Raw genomic sequence first — 23,347 nt, 5'->3', positions numbered from 1 at the left:
AAAAAGATCTCTGTAAACGTTGCAGTAGAAAATTCTTTTGTCTGGGTAGGGAGGCATTCCGTGGCCAGAATTAGGAAAACAAAGAGTATTTTCATTTATATTTTTACATTTTATATAGCTAGAGTGTATGTCTTTATCTGACTTTGACAGCTTTCAACATTTTGTATAAGCCTGGTTCTAATCCGAATAAATAAAAGCAACATTCTGGACCCAATTCTGTAGATGTCTACTCACGTGTATAATTCAGTTTTGCTCACAAATAGCCCTTTCACTGTCAAGTTAAAGGCACATATTTCAAAATTACTGAATATTATTGGCTTAATTTAAATCTAAAGGCAGCCATGCATGATACACTAAAGCTGTATCAGTTAGACACTATCTCTGTGCCTGTCATTGTTTCTGTGACCAATTGTAGTATGTTACTAAAAGCATATATTGCACGCAGCTACTTATAGTATCTACCTCTTTTATACCAGATAAATAGATTGAAGTAGTATCTGTGGCATAAAATGTCCACTACAATAATAATAAAATGGTATGTGAGTAAGACAGGAAAGGGAATTTAAACTCAGTTCATAAAATGTTTCTCCGTTTGTTCCAGCCCAGTTATGCAGCCAAACTGGATCCAAATATCCATGCAGCCAAATTCTTAAAAGCCATAAACATCCTATCTGTAGGAGCCTTATGTGAACTAGGTTTTCAACAAGAGCTCAAGGTTAATAATATAGGTATTCCCTCATGTTACCTGTTGAAGATGTAAAATGTTACTACTCCTTGCTACTAGTCACATGATTAGCTGATTAATGTGAAATGAAAAAATACTTAAGAATCCACAAGATTGGATTCCAGGGTAATTATTTTTTTTAAAAAAAACATACTTTAAAAATAATCAAAATGTATTTGGTGAGTTTGTGTTATGGATACATTATTTCAACATTTCTTACCATTTCAATAATTTCCTCAATTACATCACTTTAGAAAAATTAAGTTTTCTGACAATACTTGTACTTAACCATTAATATTTTATTGGGAACTAAAACATCAATGATGGGGGGAGATAACAGAAGATTTGTAGCTTCTTTAAAAATCTTTTTCAGGAGTCAAACAAATGATCAAAAGATTCATATTATAGGGACACTCCTAGTGGGTCAACAGAAGCCAAACAGTGAAACAGGATCCCTGTCATTAAGTAATTGCATTTCTGACTTGGATCCAGTTTCCTGAAATTCTATTCTGTAGCAACCCTAAAGTTGGTCATCTGCTCCCATTTTGTCTTTTTTTCTCCAGTGCCTTCAAGTGAATAATTCATTCTAACAGATCCCAAAGAGAATATAGTGGGCATGCCAAACATATACTTTTTTGTTTGTTTTTTACTTACAGAAAGAAAACTTCGCAAAACCAAAAAGTCATGCATGCACTACTGTTATGCTGTTGTCAACACCTGTCATTAAACCAGCAATTGTATTTCCATTATGCAGCTTTGCTTTACATTCCAAAAAGTAAAAAACAACTTACTTGGATGGATAGGTCTGCACATCCAAATAAATCTTGCAAAATCTTTGATGTTTCTAATAAATGTATGTGGGTGACATCTTTTCATTTTAAAAAAGTTCTTCTCTTAAGAACTTACAAAATGGTCATTTGCATCTATATGATCAATATTTCATTTTCATTGAGGATGTGCCAGATTATTTTGCTCACACAAATTTTGAAAAGTTCAATGTAGCTTCACTGTAAATTGTAAAGGACATGGTACAAGATTATTGTAATAGCCTGAAAATCAGTTTTTTTAGTTATTAGATGATTTCTCTCTTAAACTGATGTTTATCATCTACGATATTGTAGTGATTTAGGAAAGATGCCACAGCCTGCTAGGTTAATAATCTGGATTTGAAATATCCCTAATTTAACTTTGAAAAGTCCTTTTAACTGTATCTGGCTGCAATCAAAACCACAGTTACTCCAAAGTTCCACTGAATTCAGCAAGACTTATTTCCAAGAAAACAGGATTGTGTGATGTAAAATGTTAGGTTACACAATTATGTTATGAATTTAAGATTGTACTATTCTATCAGGTCAGGCCCCCTTGTATATTTAAAAGATTTATTTTATTTTAAAATAGTATTTTAAAATAAATTACAGCCATCTAATCTAAAAAGAATTAATGAAGAGTTTCCTTGTTTGGACTAAATTCTGAAGTTTTCTGCATGGTTCAAAATGGTTCAAAATATTGACATTGAGAATAATGCTTGTAAATCAGAACTACGCAATACACAGCTTTATGTATCATTGAAAGGGCAATTTGTATGAAAGCAGGATCAGTGTTACATGATATGATTCATAAAATGATTAATAACTGTTATTTTGTTATTTTTCTAAACATTTCAGTTATGTTTAATATTCTTTAATCCATTTTGGATCTTGGATATTTTATTCCATATCAACAACTTGGATGTGTAATTGTATGTTCTTACTGACTGATTTTAGTAGCAGATGCAATATTTCCATGCAATGTTTCCATGTTTGCATCTCTTCTCTTCAGACATAATTTTTCTTAAGACTGTGAATAGGTATGTTGACTTGGGAAAGTACACAAATAAATTAGTGTTTTATATTATGCATATGAAACTTGATCGGTTCCTCCTTCAAAAAAAATCTTCATTTTAATTTAATATCAAATGTCCTAACAGCTACAAATTCTGTTTATGATGCATTGGCATCATGTGCCTTGAAAGACAGGTTTGTTTCTAGCTTCTGGGATATTTATGCAATTGGATAATTAAGTCAATAAACAATGGAATGTGCCAATATTCATCACAAGAGGTCATTCTAATCCAGGCTTGGACTGGCCCAAAGGGCAACAGGGCATATTCCCGGTGCGCCCTACCCGCGTGGCGCCCCTGCGCCCCAACTCCCACCATTAATTACCTATTATGCTCAAAACTCAGCACCCTCCGCACGTACATTCCACCGCCCTCTCAGTGCCCCCAGTCCAGCCCTTCAAAGTGTATTAGAAACCTTACTCAGCTCAAATATTTTCTGTTCATTATATGGTTATTGACTGGGATTCTAAAGGTACAACTAGTCCCCTTTGCCCAAGAGGACTTTGGACATGCATATTTCAAATAGCATGCCTTTTCCAATGCTTGTGAGTCGCCCCAAGCAGTAGTGTACTGGAGCGGGGGGATATAAATGTTTTAAATAAATAAATATACGATAGACCACTTTAAAAACCTAAAGAAATAGACCTCAGTTTATAGTCCATAGTATTTATAATATCAATTTTAATACAGTGATAAGATGTTTACATCGTATTTGTTGTATAAGATGCAACACTGTAAAAACATAATTGCAATGTTTTTAAAGGTGATACAGTCGATCTCAATTTCTCTGTACAGACAGTTGTCATGTTGATCCTGGAGCATAAGATATAGAAAATAGGCAAAATTATATATTTTGTTATTTCAGCTTCTATTAGCACATGAACAGGCATATTTTGGAGTTCCACAAACCTTTCCACCAAATGTAGAGAAGAGATCTCCCATAGAACATTAAATCTACATTAATATATTACAGTAGGACCCAAGCTAGCTGTATAAGCAGGTATGTTTTCCTGAGCTTTGGAAGGATGCAATCAGAAATAGAAGGCTGCTTAACCCATTCCACCCTGCCTGTTTTTCCCCTCACTAAACTCGCTCCCGCCACCAGCTGTTTCCCCCCCTTTGGGTATTCCCCTGAAACAACTTTTCAATAAAACAATGTTTTGGGAAGAGAATATTATACGCAGCTGTGTGTATTTTCTAGTTTGGTCTCAAACTCTATAATAACTATTCAGTAACCATAGTCTGTACTTGCTGCAACAAGCACATTCTGAAAGATATGTTTCCTAAATAAACACAGCTCTTTGCACACCCCATATAAATATCTGGCTTTGATGCAGCCTCTAATATTTCTAAATTAATAACTGGCAGTGGATTCTACACAGTCAAGGAAATTTACCCTGAAAATATAAGCTGTGCCCACCTGTAAGACTTGCAGACCAATACATTCCCTCACAAACATTGTTAATAGCCATGACAGTAAATACAAGACAACTTTGCCTTCCAATCAGAGTGTTGCATATCTAGTACACTACATATCCAGTGGCAGCCCTGTGCATAAAACAAAGCAGCCTTTGAGATCTTGAATGACATGAGTAAGATCAACTTATGAACTGTGGCTGAACATATCTTACCTCCTTCTAACCTTTCAGTCTTTATCATAAATGGAAACCTGTACAAACATCTTTTAAAGGTGTGCCTTGCAATGAAAATCTGTAACTTTATTGAATACAAAGAACAATTGATTAAACAGAGATCTTGGCTTTCTAAGTCATTACAACTGTTTGTAATTTGCTACTAGTTAATATAGTTTTTATTTGACAGGTATGACAAATCAATGTTTTTTTCTGTCCTTGACAGAAGACTTCAAATGGAAAATATGTCTGGACCACCTGTGATATTGCTGAGAATTAAGGATTCACACTAAGCTCATGCAGGCAACCAGCCTGGTGGCTGTTCTTTGCATTGCATTTGGCCAACTCAGGTCTAATCTGCCTGTATTAGGTCTTTCGTGGATTTTTTAAGAAGTTAAGACTAGAATATTAACAAATGGTTAAAACAATTATATTGTAAATATATTATTCTATTTCCTTTCATGTTGTCTAGTAGTTGTGTTGGTTCTACAGAACTAGAGCTTGTGAGATGATACTTTTCATTGGACCAACTAGTTATTTGGAAACAATCATTCAATGTAAACAGGACCCCCTTTTAATCTTAGGTGTCCAAAGGAAAAATAAATTACTGCCGTATTGTTAAGCTAATTTATTAACCTAATAACTTTCTTTCTTTCTTTCTTTCTTTCTGACTGTCTGTCTATCTATCTATCTATTTATTTATTTATATGCCACCCTTTCAAAAATGGCTCAGGGAGGTTTACATCAAAATATCAACTCACAATTAAAATATAAAATAAATCAATTAAACAATTAAAATCATTTAAACATTAAAATCATTAACATTAAAATCATTTAAAACCAACATTTAAAAATTTAAATCTAATTAAAAGCCTGGGTGAATAAATGTGTCTTCAGTGCCTTTTTAAAAGTTGCCAGAAATGGGGAGGCTCTTATTTCAACAGGGAACGCATTCCAAAGTCCAAGAGCAAAATGGAGAAGGCCCATTCCCACATAGCCACCAAACGAGTTGGCGGCAACCGCAGATGAACCTCCTTTCCTTTGTTTCCTCTCTTGGAACAAAGAAGCAGGAGATTGCAGCCTTCAACATATTAAGAAGCTTACAGCTAGGTATTGTTGACTTGGGCTAGATATATATATTTCAAATTCTTAGGAACAAGCCCCAGAGAGAGAAAGGAATTGTCTCTACAGAGAGAGAGAGAGAGAGAGAATGAGAGAGAGAGAGAGAAACTTAGGTGCCAGCATTACGTTTTAGGGGTCTCCACAACCACACAGCCCTGGCTGAAAGGATAAACATGACAAAAGGGTTTCCAAGGGCAAAGCAGTAAATAAGAAATATATATTGCTTTTGAAAAGCAACTGTTACTTGAGCATGCCTGCATTCCAGTGCCATTTTTGTCTCACATAACTTCTTGGTTCCAGAAAAAGAAAGGCAAAATGTATTAGCCATTGTATAACAAAGCTAGAGATCAATCTGGAAGTATACTGGGCAGTTGAAAGGTATTTCACAGTGATCAGAAAACATGGTTTTTAGGAATGTGCAAAAAATTTCGGGCACAGATCGATCTGTGCCCGAAACGAGCAATTTTGGGTGATTCAGGTCCAAACCGAATCACCCCCGATGTCCCCCGATATTTTTTGGGCCCGAGCCGAATCACCCCTGATTCAGGCCCAAAAAATTTGCGTGATTTGGGCTGACGTCTCTTTGAATTTCCCGCCATTTTGCCTCCATTGATTTGAATGCAAAAAGGTCTGATGTGACGTCAGCTTGAATTTTGGGTCCCAGGGGCAAAATAGTGGGGTGGGGTGGTAGTGCCTAATGGATGGAGGCTACCACCCAAATTTCAGGGGAATTGGGCAAAGGGCTGATTTTTGGGAAATTTTTGAAGTTTTAGTGTCTTTGGGGCAGTTCGGGGGCATAGCATGGGATCTGGGCAAAAAGAGTGGGGTGGGGTGGTAGTGCCTAATGGGTGGAGGCTACCACCCCAATTTCAGAGTGATTGGGCAGAAGGCTGATTTTTGGGGAATTGTTGAAGTTTATGCGTCTTTAAGGTTTTTCCCCATAGAGAAGCATTGAGGTGTCAGCAAATGTATAGCTTCACGTGGGGGGCAAAGGGGTGGCCTAGAGCAGTGTGGGGTTGGTGGTAGTGCCAGGTAGGGTCAAGGAAGCTACCTGAATTTTTTCAAAGCATTTTGGCAGAGGGCTGATTTTGGGGGAATTGTTAAAGTTTACGCGTCTTTAAGGTTTTTCCTCATAGGGTATGCATGGAGCTTTCAGCAGCCCCATAAGTGCACTTGGGGGGTGCTGGGGTGGCCCAGAGCGTGTGGTAGTATAGTGCACATAGGATGCCAACCACCCCCATGGGTTTCTAACCCATGGGGTACAGGGTGCTGTTGTTTCAGAGGTATTCTGAGTATGGATACTATGATAGCAAATTAGAGTGGATTCATGGTGTTTCATTGAAAATCTCATTAGCTATCATAGAATCCACACTCAGAATACCTCTGAAACAACAGCAGCCTGTACCCCATGGGTTAGAAACCCCATGGGTTAGACATCTAAACTTCAACAATTCCCCAATAATCAGCCCTCTGCCCAATCACTCTGAAATTGGGGTGGTAGCCTCCACCCATTAGGCACTACCACCCCACCCCACTCTTTTTGCCCAGATCCCACGCTATGCCCCCGATCTGCCCCAAAGACACTAAAACTTCAAAAATTTCCCAAAAATCAGCCCTTTGCCCAATTCCCCTGAAATTTGGGTGGTAGCCTCCAACCATTGGGCACTACCACCCCACCCACTATTTTGCCCCTGGGACCCATTTTTCATACCCGAATTGATTCGGATTTAATCCAAATCCGAACCGAATCACGGGTGATTCGGGTAGCCCAGATTTGGGCACAGAACAGAACGGGGGTGATTCGGATCAGGTCCTGAACCGAATCACCGAAAACCCGAATTGCACACCCCTAATGGTTTTGATAGCTTCATTATCTCAAAATGGAGAGAGGATGACACCCAAGTGAGAATTTTAGATCATCCAAATGCCTGCATATTCTAATATATCGGAAGATAACATTTTTTTAAACAACACACACCTCTCTCTACTTGGGAGTCCAATAATATATTTAAAATTATTGCTGCAATCTTTATCCAGTATTCTGCATAAACTGCACTTTTCAGTTACATGCCATTAAAGGTAAAGTTGTGCCATCTAGTCGATGTTGACTCCTGGCAACCACAGAGCCATGTGGTTTTCTTTGGTAGAATACAGGACGGGTTTACTATTGCCATCTCCCACACAGTATGAGATGATGCTTTTCAACATCTTCCTATATAGCAGTATATAGGACACCCAAACAATATATAGGAAACACCCAATATAGGTGTTTCCCATATTCTGGGAAACATACCAGTAGGGATTTGAACCATCAACCTCTTGCTCCCTAGGCAAGTTACTTCCATGCTGCACCATTAGGTGGCTTACATGCCATTAGTTCTTTAAAAAAATATTATTTCTATTTTATCATATTAGATCATGCCTCATCCAAAGTTATAATTCTATATAACATAGACAATAGATAGCAGATCAAACATATACAAAAATGTATATCCCTTGACAAAAGAGATCATTCAGAATGTTAATATTTCACTTTGAATATTCAAATTAAAATGTGTGTTCCAGTAGGTAACAAAGCACTTTAACAATATAGTTCCTAACCTTTACTATTCTGGCTCTACCGTCCCTAAGCCTCAACAAATGCATATGCTTAACCATATATAAAGCAATCCAAGAACTTTTATCTAGTCATATTAACTTGTTCTAAACATATCATTCCATTTCTCCAATGTTTCTAACCACATGATTATTATCAGCATATCTATCATTCTTTGATGGTTTATATGTACAAGATTGAATATGTAACACAGAAGCAATTTAATTGGAGACAAAAGGCAGCAGTGTTCCCTGTAAGATGAATTTCAGATGTTGACTACAATTCTCATCATCCTCAGCCAAAGGCTGTTGCAGCTGGAATCATGGGATGTTTCAGTCAACAACATCTGCAAATCCCTCTTAGAGGGAACATTGACAGGCAGCACCAGAAAAGCTACAGGCATCCTCTCAGACAAGTTTCCCCTCACTCACCCCCCCTGCCCTAACTCCTCATTTTGGAGCCCATATCTGAATCATATGCTGGAGATTAAAATAAGGCTGCAGTTCTAAGCATGCTTATCTGAAAGTAAACACAATCAAAATTAATAGGACTTACATAAATTAATAGAAATTATTTGTGAAATGTGCTTAGGGTGGGAACCTTAATGCTAAATATACCATTATTTCTCTTTCAGAAATCCAACATGTGGGACAAAGTTCACGCCCCCACAAAAGAAGTGCACTTTACTCCTCAGTGTAAATGCTGCCTGCTGCCACTGCTAGAAACAAGTAGGAAACAGAATGTCATAGATTAACTGTTTATGACAACCCTTCCCAAAACCTTTGAATGATTTCACACCATATATGTACTTCATCCACTCTTCCAGCCAGATGGCACTAACACTCATTTGTCCTCCCTATTCACTCGACAATTTCAGTGGGATAAAGTATATTATAAATTATCTTAAAATTATTTTCTCTTTAGTTGGTTGCTATTATATATCTGAGCTCAGTAATAAAAAGGTACTTGACACTCATTCTTATGACTTAAACAGAGCGACTCAGGAGTAAGTGGATTGATATCTTTAAGCTTTCATGCTTAAAGTACTCTTATAGTAGTTTGAGAGTTGGGCTGACTGACATATTTCATCAGTGCATTACATGTTTTGCAAAGAAGGTGTGCAAAATAAATCTGTGGATGCATATCAAGCACATATGCACCTGCTCTGCTATGGTGGATACAAGTACATGTACCTACAAAACTCACTGAAGGCAATGTTTTCAGTGATAGAATGCAACTGTATGTTAGTGGGTTGGCAAATTCATATACAAAGTTTTGTAGCCATAATTTATGATGAATATAGCTTTCTTAAAGTTACCTATTTACTTTCGCTCTGTATCTTTTTATTTCAGTCCTAACGTCTTTTGGTTCAAATATCCCTATTTTCTCTCATTGGTGGCAAGGACTTGAGGAAAACTAAAAAGAGTTATCTTATTCAGTGTGCTCAGGAAGAATTCAAAATGTTGCGGGGTGGGGGAGAGTAATACTTCATTGTCACATAAAGAGTAAAATATCACATAGAGTAAAATAAGTACCAGAAATAGAGTAAAATAATTTACAGAGTCCTATTTCAAACAGTATTTTACCATTTCCCTTCAGTTATTCATAAAGCTTTCTTATATTAAAGAACAACTATTTAAATTCATTTTGCCATTTAAAATATATGTTAGAAATTGGCCCACATTTGGAAATAAGCATGTTAAATTAAGAAATATGTCACCATGAAAGACATCAAGAAGTTTAATTCAATGTGTGCCTCTGCAGTTTGCCTAAGTAAGTTGCACTAATCAAATAGCTTGTGTTCACCACCCTAAGCTTTCACATATGGACAAATGTAAATGTTGACAATGCCCTAAGCAGTTATATGTTGACAAATTTTAAGGACAGCATAAAAGACTGAGCTTCTTGCAAGACATTTCAGACACAGATACTGGTTTGTTTGCTTCAGGTGGGTTTTTTTTTTTTTTTAAATAAAACAATGTTTTAAAATGCCAGCTTTACAGTTCTGGATGTGAAGAACTTGGAATCAATTTCTGCATTATGTCTCAGATTTGGGATTGCATAAAATTGCTTGTGGAATAAGAATTCAGGTTGTAACACTCTATTTATATACCAAAAGGCAACTTCAGTATAAGGCAATGTTGCCATTAAATAATGAATTGATATATTCAATCTCATCCTGTCTCTTGGTTGCCAGTTCCACATAAAATTATTTGGAAGAACAAAGCCTGCAGTGTTCTGTATAAGTGTCAGTCCTGTCAACTTCAAGAGATGCAGCTGTTAAATGATTGCCAGTTTAGAAGTATTTTCTAGCATTTGCTTGGGCTCATTACTAATTCACTGGAGTCACTTTAGCTCTGGCAAGTTCTCTCTTGCATGGTTCAAGGGGAAAATAGCTTTTGAATAATTTGTGGCATCGTACCAACTTCTTCATTTAAAAGGTTATATTTTTCATGATTGAAATATAATTATCAAGGTGCATTGTTGGTGTAACAGAATACTTTTAAAAGCCCATGTATAAAATGCTTAGTTAAACTGATTCACAGAAATAATGGCTAGATAATACCTTCAAATGGTTTTTACAATTGTTAAGAAAAAATACCTTTCATATGAAGAAAGGGAATTCATGCAAAGAAAAGAAAACACAGTTGTGTTTCTTCCCTATTCCCAATTGTCTGTCTGCCCACACCCAAAAAAGACATGAGGCGGGAAATTGGATGAAAAGGGCCACAACTTTATTGAATTATTAACAAGAAATGCAAGCATGGGGATTGGCGCTCCATTCCCCAGCAGCATGGGTCCAAGCTAGGGTCAAGGCCCCTTCTGGGCCTCTTGCTTAATTTTATTGGGGTGAATGCACCTTGACAGAGCAACGTCCTGGCCATAAGGGGCTCCTCCTCCTAGCCAATCATGTGAGGTCAAGGTACAGGCTGGAAACACCACCAGCCCCAAGCTGTGAATCCTCTGAGGTTGGCAATGCTTGCCAGTTTAGCAGCCCCAGTCAAGACTCTCTGAGCCACAAAGCCTCTAAGGCTAAACAGGGCTAGTCTTATTTGCCATATGTACCTAACAGTGCTCACAAAATGTCTGGCTTAAATGTCAAGAGACCCACACTGCACCTGCCACGAGGCCTAGCCTCGTTTAGCCCTACCCCCCACCCATGTTACTGTAACGCATTTGCCAATCCCTGGCCTAGGTCCCTAAGGAAGATGTCAGTCTCCCTGGGCCAGTTTGGCCTGTTTCCAGGCCGTTTCAGCCTGCCATGTGCACAGAGGGCTGAAACAGTCCCTAAAAGGGTTGAACTGGCTTGGAGAAACTCAGGGAGAGGCCAGTGGAGGGAGGGGGAACTGCCAGAGGACCCCCGAAGCCACCGCCACCTTTGATGATGGTAAGTCAATCTTGTTTTAAACAGGGGATGGGGTTTTTTGCCACGCCACCCTCAAACTGGCCCCAAACTGGCCCAAGTGGTTCGGTCTGACCTTGGACTGAACCAGACATGGTTTGGTCTGAGGTCAAGCCCTTGGGCCAAACCAGTTTTAGTGAGAACCGGAAATTTTGAGCCGGTTCACACATCCCTACCCATTAGTGACTGGGCCACCTTGCCATTTCAAAAGTCCACATATAAAAGCTATGGCTAAATGGATTCACATAAATAACGCCTAGATGATACTCACCTTGTCTACCTGCAGATGGTTTTTACAACTGTTAAGGAAAAAATGCCAAATCACTAACCTTTCATATGAAGAAAGGGAATTCATGCTAAGAAAAGTAAACACAATTGTCTTTCTTCCATATTCCCAGTTGTCTGTTTTGTTAAAGGTAGTGATTTAATCCTGCTTTCTTTGTTAATTTTATTTTTTGAACATTATTAAGATTGACATTTATTTACTGAAGCTTAAAGTATGTGAATGCTTTTAACCACAAGCCAGCATGTGAATTGTGAATGCACTTATTCAGAAAGCACACCAAAAAATACAGTTCATATACATAATTCACTATTTAATCAATGCTGACATAAGTTGCAGCAGAAATAGGGAAAGACCAAATGAAGAGACAAATCACTCACTAATACAAAACATTAATATATAAAAATACTAAGAATATAAGTACTAAGGACCAAGTTTTAATGTGGTGGTTAGTTGCCGTATCAAATATTGTGAAATTGTATAGAATGTACTTAGCATTTTTATTGAGGATCTCCACTAAACATTTATGTTGGTTCTACACCAGTTAAAAACAAAACAAAACAATAATAATAAATAATTAGTAAAAATTAAAACCAAAGTAAATAATACCTAATAAACACCAGTAGAACTACTGATAAGAAACAGTTCTGGCCAATTGATTTAACTGCTGTTAAAAGCTCAGGTTAATAGGACAGATTTAGTCTGATATCTAAAAGATAGTAAGGTACAGTGTGCTGTCAGGTCGATTTCGACTCTGGGCGTTCACAGAGCCCTGTGTTTTTCTTTGGTAGAATACAGGAGGGGTTTACCGTTGCCAACTCTTACATAGTATGAGGTGATGCCTTGCAGCATCTTCCTATATTGCTGCTGCCTGATATAGTACCAGCGGGGATTCAAACTGGCAACCTTCTGCTTGTTAGTCAAGCATTTCCCCACTGTGCCATTAGGTGGCTGCAATGATAGTGATTGATTGATTGATTGATTGATTGATTGATTAAGTGCCGTCAAGTCGGTGTCGACTCTTAGCAACCGCATCCCAACTGGATGATCTCCAATTGGGAATTGATAGAGGAAGTGTGACTCTGTTGGTCCTTTTGGATCTCTCAGTGGCTTTCGACCATAGTATCCTTCTGGAACATCTGAAGGTGTTGGGGATGGGAGGCACTGTTTTACAGTGGTTCCACTCCTACCTCTCGGATAGATTCCAGATGCTGTCGATTAGAGACTGTTGCTCTTCAAAATCTGAGCTTATGTATGATGTCCCTCAAGGCTCTGTACTTTCTCCAATGCTTTTTAACATCTTCATGAAACCACTGGGAAAGATCATCAGGGGATTTGGAGCTGGGTGTTACCAGTACACTGATGACACCCAGATCTACTTCTCCATGTCAACTTTTTCAGGAGGTGGCATGTCCTCCTTAAATGCCTGCCTGGAAGCAGTAATGGGCTGGATGAGGGAGAATAAACTGAAGCTGAATCCAGATAAGACAGAGGTACTTACTGTGCGGGGTCAGAACTCTAGAGACAATTTTGATCTGCCTGTTCTAGACGGGGTCACACTTCCCCAAAAGGAACAGGTCCGCAGTCTGGGAGTACTTCTGGATTCACATCTCTCCCTGGTTTCTCAGGTTGAGGTGGTGGCCAGGGGTGCTTTCTATCAGCTTTGGCTGATACGCCAGCAGCGCCCGTTTCTCAAGATCAATGACCTCAAAACAGTGGTACATCTATTGGTAACCTCCAGACTTGACTTTTGTAATGTGCTGTACGTGGGGCTGCCTTTGTAGTAGTCCAGAAACTTCAGTTGGTTCAGAACACGGCAGCCAGGTTGGTCTCTGGGTCATCTCGGAAAGACCATGTTATTCCTTTACTGATGGAGTTACACTGGCTGCCAATAGGCTTCCAGACAAAACACAAAGTGCTAGTTATAACTTACAAAGCCCTAAACGGCTTAGGCCCTGGGTATTTAAGAGAACGTCTTCTTCACTCTGAGCCCCACCACCCATTAAGGTAATCCGAGGAGGTCCTTCTCCAGTTACCGCCAACTCATTTGGTGGCTTCACAGTGATGGGCCTTCTCGGTCGCTGCCCTGAGATTGTGGAATGCGCTGCCTGCTGAGATACGATCCTCCCCATCTCTGGCAATTTTCAAAAAACACCTGAAAACCCATCTTTTTGCCCTAGCTTTCTCAGCTTCCTAATATTTAGGGGTTTAAATTTCTGGTTATTTTTTAATTGTTAAATTGTTTTTAAGTTTTTGTATGTTTTCAGCTGGTTTTATGTTATTGTAAACCGCCCAGAGACGAAAGTTTGGGGCGGTATACAAATCTGATTAGATAGATAGATAGATTTTCTCCAGGATGATCTGTCTTCAACTTGGCCTTTAAGGTCTCTCAGTGATGCAGTCATTGCTGTTGTGATTAAGTCCATCCACCTTGCTGCTGGTTGTCCTCTTCTTCTCTTTCCTTCAACTTTTCCCAGCATTATGGACTTCTCAAGGGAGCTGGGTTTTTGCATAATGTGTCTGAAGTATGATAGTCTGAGCCTGGTCATTTGTGCCTCGAGTGAAAATTCTGGATTGATTTGTTCTGTGATCCATTTGTTTGTTTTCCTGGCTGTCCATGGTATCCTCAAAAGTATTCTCCAGCACCAAAGTTCAAAATCGTCAATGCTTTTCATATCTTGCTTCTTCAAAGCCCAGCTTTCGCATCCATAGTGTCAAGGGAAAAACCATGGTACGAACGATCCTAATCTTTGTAGATGTAGAAACGTCACATCATCTAAATATCCTTTCCAAGGCCTTCATTACAACCCTACCAAGTGCTAGTCTGCAGCGTATTTCTTGGCTACTGGATCCTTTACTGTTGACAGGCGATCCTAAAATGCAGAAGCTATCCACTATTTCATTGTCTTCACTGTCAATTCTGAGGCCCATTGTCATTAGAGAGTTGCAATGATAGTATCAGGCTAATAAGCCTAGGGAAGGAATCTTAAAACTGGGGTCCCTGACCAACTGCCTAACCTCCAAAGGCAGGAGTATACATCAAAGAACCTTACATGGATAGTTGCATTGATGTGTAGGTTCATATGGAAGAAAGCAGTTCTTAGTACCCTCTATAGCAGGGATTCTCAACGTGTGGGTCCCCAGATGTAATTGGACTTCAACTCCCATAATTCCTACCAAAGGCCACTGGGGCTGGGAATTATGGGAGCTGAAGTCCAATCACATCTGGGGACCCACACGTTGAGAAACCCTGCTCTATAGCCCTAAAATACATTTTAGCCAAGATAGACATTAGTCATATGTACTGGTGATACACCAGCCTTTCAAAGCCCCCTGTCCTTCAGGCTACAACGACTGATACTCATGCAAGCAATTGCAGATGAGATGAAGGGGACATTCTGTATTTTTACTGTGTTCCACCTGGAATCCAAGTTGGAGCAGATGCAAGGTATTTTCTCTGCAAAGTGCTTAGGATGAAAATAACAGAAGGCTGCCAAACTGATAATCCTGGGACATAATTCAAAGAAGACATCTTGCCACTTGAAACACCTCTGCTGGATGGCAATTTGCATACAGTGATGCAAAGATACAGTGGTGGTGAAATACTTTCTCTGCACCACAATTCCTGCCACATACCTTCATATTCTAACCTGGGTTCAGTAAGATTATTAATCCATCTGTATTATAAATGTCATCAAAACAGTTTCATCACCCCCAGGCTCCATACCATACCAGGGAGCCAGGGCCGTCCCTAGAGGGTGTGGTACTGCTGGGTGTGAATCAGCATGTGCAGGGCCTCCTTTTGTGAGAGAAGAGTGTTGAATAGTGCATGAGCTCTCAGCAGGTGATCATCTCCCCTGCAGCACATTCTTCAGATTAAAGAGATAATCTTGTTTGTTTGACATATGTTTATACCTCCCAAAACTAATGTCTCTGCTCAGTATACAATAAACACAGTACAGATTAAAACATGTAAACAATTTACAATTTAACCACAATGTTAAAACTGTTAAAAACTATTTAAAATGTAAATCTGATTAAAATCTTGTGTTCTTATAAACAAATTCATGGAGGACAGGTCTATCAGTGGCTACTAGTCTGGTGACTATAGGCCACAAGCCTCAGAGGCAAGATGCCTTTAAATACCAGTTGCAGGGGAGCAACAGCAAGAGAGAGGGCATGCCCTCCCCTCTTGCCAGTAAGCTTCTCTGGGGCCACTGTGTGAAACAGGATTCTGGGCTAGATAGGTTGATCTAGAATACCAGTCTCAGTATTTTTTAATGCCAATCAGAACCACCTCACCATCTGTAAATAAATATATGGTAAATGAGTGGCCCTTCCAACCCCTTTTGAACCAGCATACATGGTTCTTCCTCCCCTGGCAGTTATCCTCAGGGGACAGGTAAAGAAAGCACCAGCCATCTATCCTAAGGGAGTCCATTCATTCTACCTGTAATAAATGTGGACTAGGGGAACAGATTCAGGAAACCCTGAATCTGAATCATTGTGGTGTAGAAGATAGAATGTCTGGGGAGACCTGAGAGTAAATTCCTGCTCAGCCACAAATCTAACTGGGTGACCTTGGGACAGTCATTGTCTTTCAGCTCAGCCTACCTCACAAGGTTGTTGTGAGAATAAAAAGGGATGAATGCTGCTGAACTCCTTGGAGGGATAAAATTTTAACAAATATGTAAATTTGTTCCCTGCCTTGGCCCACATCTATTAATAACTGCTCATCGGAACATGTATCTATCCAAATGAGGGAGGCATGAATTATTTTCGCTTTTGATGAGTAGAACTGATTATTACTGAAGTCAATCAATTAATCAATTTCAATCAATCAATCATATTACTGAAGTCAATTTTATCCTCACATTTCATGGGCACCAAAACAGGGAAGAAGAAGAAAGAACATACGATGAAGAGTCCTGCCCAGTATTGTAGATTTGATCATGGGATTGGGGGGGGGACCCTCTCTTGCTTCCTTTTTTTCTTAAAAAGAAAGATGTGGGGTCTCTGTGTTGATGGGGGCTTTTTACTCACGCACCCACCCTTATCTTTCAACCACACAGCACAAGCAAAGCTAAACTCCCCCTCCCTACTTGAATGGTGAAAGTGAGGATTGGGGGCAGCTCCCCCAGCCCAACTGGCCAGCTTCTTCCTCACCCTGCCATGCAGCTCAGCACAGCAGTGACCCTCAGTTCAGCCAGCTACTTGATTCTTCCTCCCCTCCAGGGTCTCTCAGAAACTACTGAGCTGAGCGACAAATGAAAGGGAAGGGAAGGAATCCCCAATCTTAAGGACAGTAGACCATAGGCTGACCAGGAGAAGCTTGTTCTGAACTGGGGTGGTGGGAAGGAAAGGATGTTCGCTTCTTCCGAGCAAGGATACTCTGAGACAGGAGAGAGAGAAAAAGAGCAGGGCCTGTGGGAGCATGGGCTCGGGGGTGATTGCCGTGGTCGCTCTGCCCTAAGGACAACCCTGCAGGGAGCTGATCTGGCTTGTTTAGTAGAAGAGGACATCTAGAGTCCTCGTATCTGCTGCTCAAGCCACCTCCACATTCCAGAGACTGACAGAGCATCAACAGAATCAACATTCCAGAAACTGACCACTAATCATGTCAGCTGCCAGGAAGCCATTTTTCCTGAAGAAGTACACCGGCCATAGCAGCCATGAGCTCCAGAGCCTTCTGCTAACTAAGAGGCCTAGGCATGGATGTTGAAAATGCCCAGAACTAAAAGCCTGGGGTGCGGGGGATGGGTTTCCCCCCCAATATTTATTTTTAAAATTTATTTAACATATTTCTATACCACCCAAAACTTGCGTCTCTGGGAGGTTTACAGTTAAAATCATCTAAAGATTAAAATCAATTAAACAATTAAAATCATTTAAACATTAAAATAATTAACATTAAAATCATTTAAAACCCAACATTAAAATATTAAAACAAGTTTGAGATACCAATACCAAGTTTGTTAGGCACTTCCTTACTGTGAGTGTCAACTGGTGTTCTAATAGATAATAACATTTCCACCTCCAAAACCATTGTGTCAGTCTTGATACTACACCAGGAAGCCAAAAGGATATGGTTCAGAGAGGCTAATCCCACCCTATCGACTAATCAAGCCTTGAAAATCACAACCACAAACATGTCTTACATACATGCTGTGAATCCAGCAATTTGAGATCTTGGGAGAAATAGGTCCCTCATTACGTCTATCTTTTAAGTCTAAGGTTGAATTATTTAATATTAAAGTATTGCTTTATTAATATAAATTAATTGTGCCAGCCCAGAGAAGAGTAAAAGATTTGGCCCATGTTAGCTATTAATGGTGCAAAAATGGTCCTTACCATGGTATACATTTGTATATTCCTACTTAATTTTGTGCAAGATTGGGACTTCTGTAGATTCTGGGAACAAGATTTGATCCATCATTTATGTTTCTGTTCATTTAAAAATCTGTATAACCTTGGTAAATGCTGTAACATTGCATCATCCGGCAACATAATTTTTAATATGTAGGTAATTATTTCTATATAATAATTTAAGATCTTACAAAAAAAATAGGTTTGTCTGTGGTAATAATCTTAGAAAAATATGGTAAAATACTGAGAGGTCATTCAGATGACCTCAGCTGTGCGTTCAGAAGGGCTGGGGGCAGGGAGGCAGGAGCTTGTCTGCCTTCCCCCATAGTTGAGCAGTGGCTGTCTCAGGCTCCGCCACACCACCAGCCACATGAGCAGGTGGAGTCCTGAGCTGGGATTGGAAGGAGTGTGCTCCCAGTGTGAGCAGTGGAGTTCTCATCCTTGCAGAGTTGAGGATACATTTAAGTTCCACTGCAAAGGACAGAGATGCCATTGCAATTATGCTGGCTGATATCCAGACTAAATTACTCCTGAGCAGTTCTATTTAAATAAAGTACTTGTGTCTATAAGGAAATTGGAAACTTTCTTAATGTAATATGGTATGGAGCTTTGTCTTTATGGATGTATGTTTGTAAATTGGATGCTTATAACTCAGGGAGTGCCTATAATCCTTTAGAGTAACTCCTGAGTAAGACTACTGAGTAACTTAATCTGGCTGTCAGCCATTATTTTTAACATGGAGCTTATATTTTTATTACAATACAGCAATTTTTATTATTAATTATTAATTATTATTTCTTATTCAATTATTACAATACAGCAGCATATCATACTGGGCAGTGGAGGTGTGGCACATTCTACTTCCCACAAAGCTTACTCGTGTGGTGATTAAACCTAGAACTTCCAACAAAGCATCTAAACTGATCTAGTAAAAAGAACTTATTAATGTAATGTAATATAAAGAATAACTCCAAATATAATGACTGGTTGTAACATCTCAAAATTCTTACGTAGTAATTTAAGCTCCAAGTTTTCAAGAGAACAAAATAGTAGCAATTATACAGTTTCCAGAAGAAGATTATTTCACACATTCATATGATGATTTTAATAGTGAGGTGGTTGCAAATAATACCCATATTTATCTGAGTGAATATAAAGGTTTAGCTGAGAGCACATGCCATAGCAACACCCTGCACACAAATGGGCACCGCTACACACCATAATAAGATGCACTATAACATGCAAATACATGCTACAACGTGCCACACACAGTCAAATACCAAAGCCGCATGTCACACGTATCACAGTACATCACATGCTCATGTGTGATAGGATGTGGCAGTGTACCACACAAGCAGTGTACCACACACCAGATGCACATACATCAGCACAACCCATTAATACACTGTGAAAAAACCTATCCGCTGACATCTTGAATAAGGATGTGCACAAACTGCGGTTCGAACCACAGTTTGAGCATATTTTGGGAGCAGGGCCCTGTAGCTTTAAGAAAAAGGAGAACAGGTCCTTACCTGCTCTCCATTGCCCCATGCAGCATCCTGCTGGGATGGCGTGCATCCCAAGAAGGCCTGTGCAGTGTCAGCACACACACGGTGTCCACGCATGCACAGGTGCCATTTGTGTGGTCATTTGTGTGAATGCCATTAATTTGAAACTTAATTCTGACTGTGGTTTTAGCCTGACTTTTAACTTGTTTACTTAAGTTGGTTAATTTTATTAGTTTTATTTTACATTTTATCTATTTTATTGTTGCAAGCCGCCCCAACCAGTAGTGTACTGGAGGGGCGGGGTATAAATATTTTAAATAAATAAATCCCTAACAATCCGGGCAGACCACAAATGTATATGTGGCCAGGCCAACTTGTAAACATTTTTTGTGGGCTTATATCTATTAAGCTCTTATGTGAAAGGCTGTGAGGGGCTACTCATATCCACGCTTGGGATTTCTAGGTGTTTCAATATGTCCAACACGCTTCTAACTCTGTTGGAGCCTTTATTTTTTCCTAACCTAATTTGAACTTGAAGCAATTGCCCTTGAGCACTCTTGACATTCCTACCATTGTAAGGTGAACAGTAATGGATCTGTCTCCTGGCTTCTTGGAAATTAATTCAATTCCTACAAAATGGAAGTTGAAAGAATTCTCACCTAATATGAGCTTCCAGAGTACCAAACCACCTCCTTTCCAGTGTAAGAATTGTGTATTGATTTACAAATTAATTTAGAAACTGATTTGGAAAGTCTGAATCTGTTTGTTAGTCAGAGGTGGGCAATTACATTTCATGAAGGTCTGAAATGTCATGACAGATTGTTGGTTGGGTCTGGAATTCAGATGTCATTTCATTTGCACAGACACTTTCCTTTAGACTATAGCATGGGTGATTATTTGAAAGCATGAAATACTAATAGCTTGGGCTGAACTGGACTGGCCCAGCTTAGTCATTTTCACTTGAATTACTGTTATCCTAGAATAGTTATCCTGGCATGGTGGCATTAAAGATGAGCAGAGAATCTGCCCCATTGCTTTTAATGATTTAGAATCAACTCAAGCACACTGTAGGCTCTGAATAAAACGACTGGCATTGTGGTAGAAGTAATGAATTATACTATCTTTATTCAAAAAGCTCTAGATGTTAGGCTTTGGACTAGTTTTCATACAGGAGATGTACAAACCTGTTCATTTACAAATATGCTGGCGGAATGGAAGGGAGATTATATATATATATATATATATATATATATATATATATATATATATATATATAATCTCAAGTTTTTTCTTTTAAAAAAGGAGAAATATGTGAAGAAATACAGATGCTAACACCAGTTATCTTGTATTGTTTTTTCAACAGTATTTGACTGTATTTTTGACAGTAGTTTTTGACTGACGAAATATTCTCAGCCCATTTTAGAGGAAATACTGACATTTAAGTTGAGTTATTTCAATGGAACTGCCTCACGTTCTTTGACTTAACTGGGTGTGCATCAGACGATTAATTATTTTTGAACACAACATCATGCAAAGCAAAATGATTTGTTGTTTCCTTTGCAAATGGAGAAAGGTGGGGGTGGGGGACAGGAAAGTCTTCACAAGACAGGACATGACCTTATCCCCATCAGGCTATATGTTCTGTTTAGTAAGAAATAAAATTATATTTTCTGGCATTTGGCTATGGAAAAAAATGCAGGCTTTCCACAATGCAGTCTCTAAATTATCCATTTTGAATATGGATTATGTACAGTTCATATTTTCCAGTGTGTTAAAATAGTTTATGTAATTTCAATACATATCACTGCAAAAGCATACTCATTAAAAGTAAAAAGTAATAATTATTGAAAATAGTTAATTGTATACAATAGTTCATTGTATTGATATGGTCAATGTAAAGTAGAGCTTGAAGAAATGCAGCTCTTCTCTTGTGGGTTTGGGCTTTTTCTGAGTACTTGGAATTTCTTGAGTGCCAAATCATAATGATTGGCAATGACTCTGCTTGCATTTAGAAATATTTGGGGGACCACTGTTTGATTTATACATTAAATGACATAATATACAATTATTCAAGAATAACGTGACTTTTTCCTGTCTGAATTTGTTTTTCCGTTCAGAGCCCTGAAGCAATAGCTTTGAATTGAACCCAATTCTAATATGCCATTTAGCAAACATGTGTCACTTTGAAAATGCATGCCAACTTTACTCAAAGTAGTACTCTAACATTGCAGTATATAAATATATTGCATTGTGTAGTATGGTCTTAGTCCAGGGTGTGGGTGTGGATCTAGTTCCCCAATGAGTTATATGCAAATAAAACTTTCATTTCTATAGGAAGTCCAGACCATAACCAATTGCAGAAGTAAAGGAATGGTTTGCAAAGAGCAAGAGTTTGTAAAAAATAGTGGGCAACCCTATTGGAGGCAATGGGAAAGGATACCATATTCAATAAAATTTGTATGTAAATAACAAACAGTAAGGTCATTCACATGACCTTCTGCTGGGCCAGGGAGGGTGGACGGGGGAAGGCAGGAGAGCATATACCTCCTCCCACCCTGCAGATAGCAATTGTAGCCACATGGCTCATGCTCCGACATAACCAGTTCTGCCAGGAGCTGCATGGCATTCTGGAGGCCAGAAAAGTGCAATGAGTGCAGTGCATTGATGGATTCTCCCATGATTTGGGTGCTCTAGGCATTTTTCCGGCCTCTATAATGGTGTGAGGCTTGTGGCACATGCACCAGTCATGTGAGTGCATGAACTGCACAGCTGCAATCACCGCTGGATCATCTGGTGGGAAAGCAGGTGCTCTCCTGCCTTCCCCCTGCCCAGTGCCCACTCTCCCCTGTCCAGCAGCAGGTCATGTGAAGGACCCTACAGTGTTATTTGGAGGACAGGCATGCATGGAACAAAATCCTAGATGGTTGCAGCAGTTTTGCATTTCTTTTAAGGACAAACCGTTCTGACATCAGACTTCTATTTTAAGCAATAAGGCACTGCATGTTTTTTGCTTTGATGGTTTTTTAAAACAAATATTTATTGCACACAAAGAAAACAATCAATTTCTTTCTGTACTTGATCCTGTTGGCCCGTGTTAGAAGTGGAGACTGCCAAAAAGAGTACTAACTATTCTGAATATTGCTTTGAAGAGATGTAACTGAATAGTTCAGTGTCATCTACAAAACAGTTTGAGCAAAGCTCTACAATTGTGTTGAAAAGAGCAAGAGGCCCGAAACTCTGCACACTTCATACTGATAAGGAAGGCTCACAGTAAAGAAAAGAAACAGGGCTTAGCTGCTTAAACAAATCCAGTGAATTGAATTGAGCTCCTTACTTTCTGTTTTTAGAATTTTCAGTTTGCTTTTGCTACCTACCAAGAATCATCTTAGCCAAGTGTACTTCAAAGAAAGTGAAAGCAGATTTAACATTGTTCTCAGAAACTCTCATAAAAACCCCATTATGGGAAAGATTCTCTGTTCACATAAGTTGATTAAAGTGTATTGAAATCACTAAAGTTGTGAGGATTTCTACCAGTAGCAAATCAAACTCAGTTTCCCCTCGCAGGCAATGCTTTGTAACCTATTCCAGGTGCAGTGGGCTTACATTTACCAGACTGCAGAAGACTCCCCAGCACACTTCATACAGTGCCTTGTCCTTAGCAGCAGCAGGCTAATTGCCCCATTCTTTTCCTATTGACAAAGCATACTGTGGCACCTTAGAGGCCAACTGATTTATTATGCCATGAGGCTTCATAGGCACAATCAAGTAAGACCCATTGTCTAAGGTTCCATAATATGGTTTGTCTTGTTGTTAACATAGCTACCCTTCTGTAGGT

Source organism: Hemicordylus capensis, chromosome 2 (assembly GCF_027244095.1).
Source record: "Hemicordylus capensis ecotype Gifberg chromosome 2, rHemCap1.1.pri, whole genome shotgun sequence".
NCBI lineage: Eukaryota > Metazoa > Chordata > Lepidosauria > Squamata > Cordylidae > Hemicordylus > Hemicordylus capensis.
The sequence above is the reverse complement of the archived record's forward strand: the minus strand, read 5'-3'. Positions refer to the sequence as shown.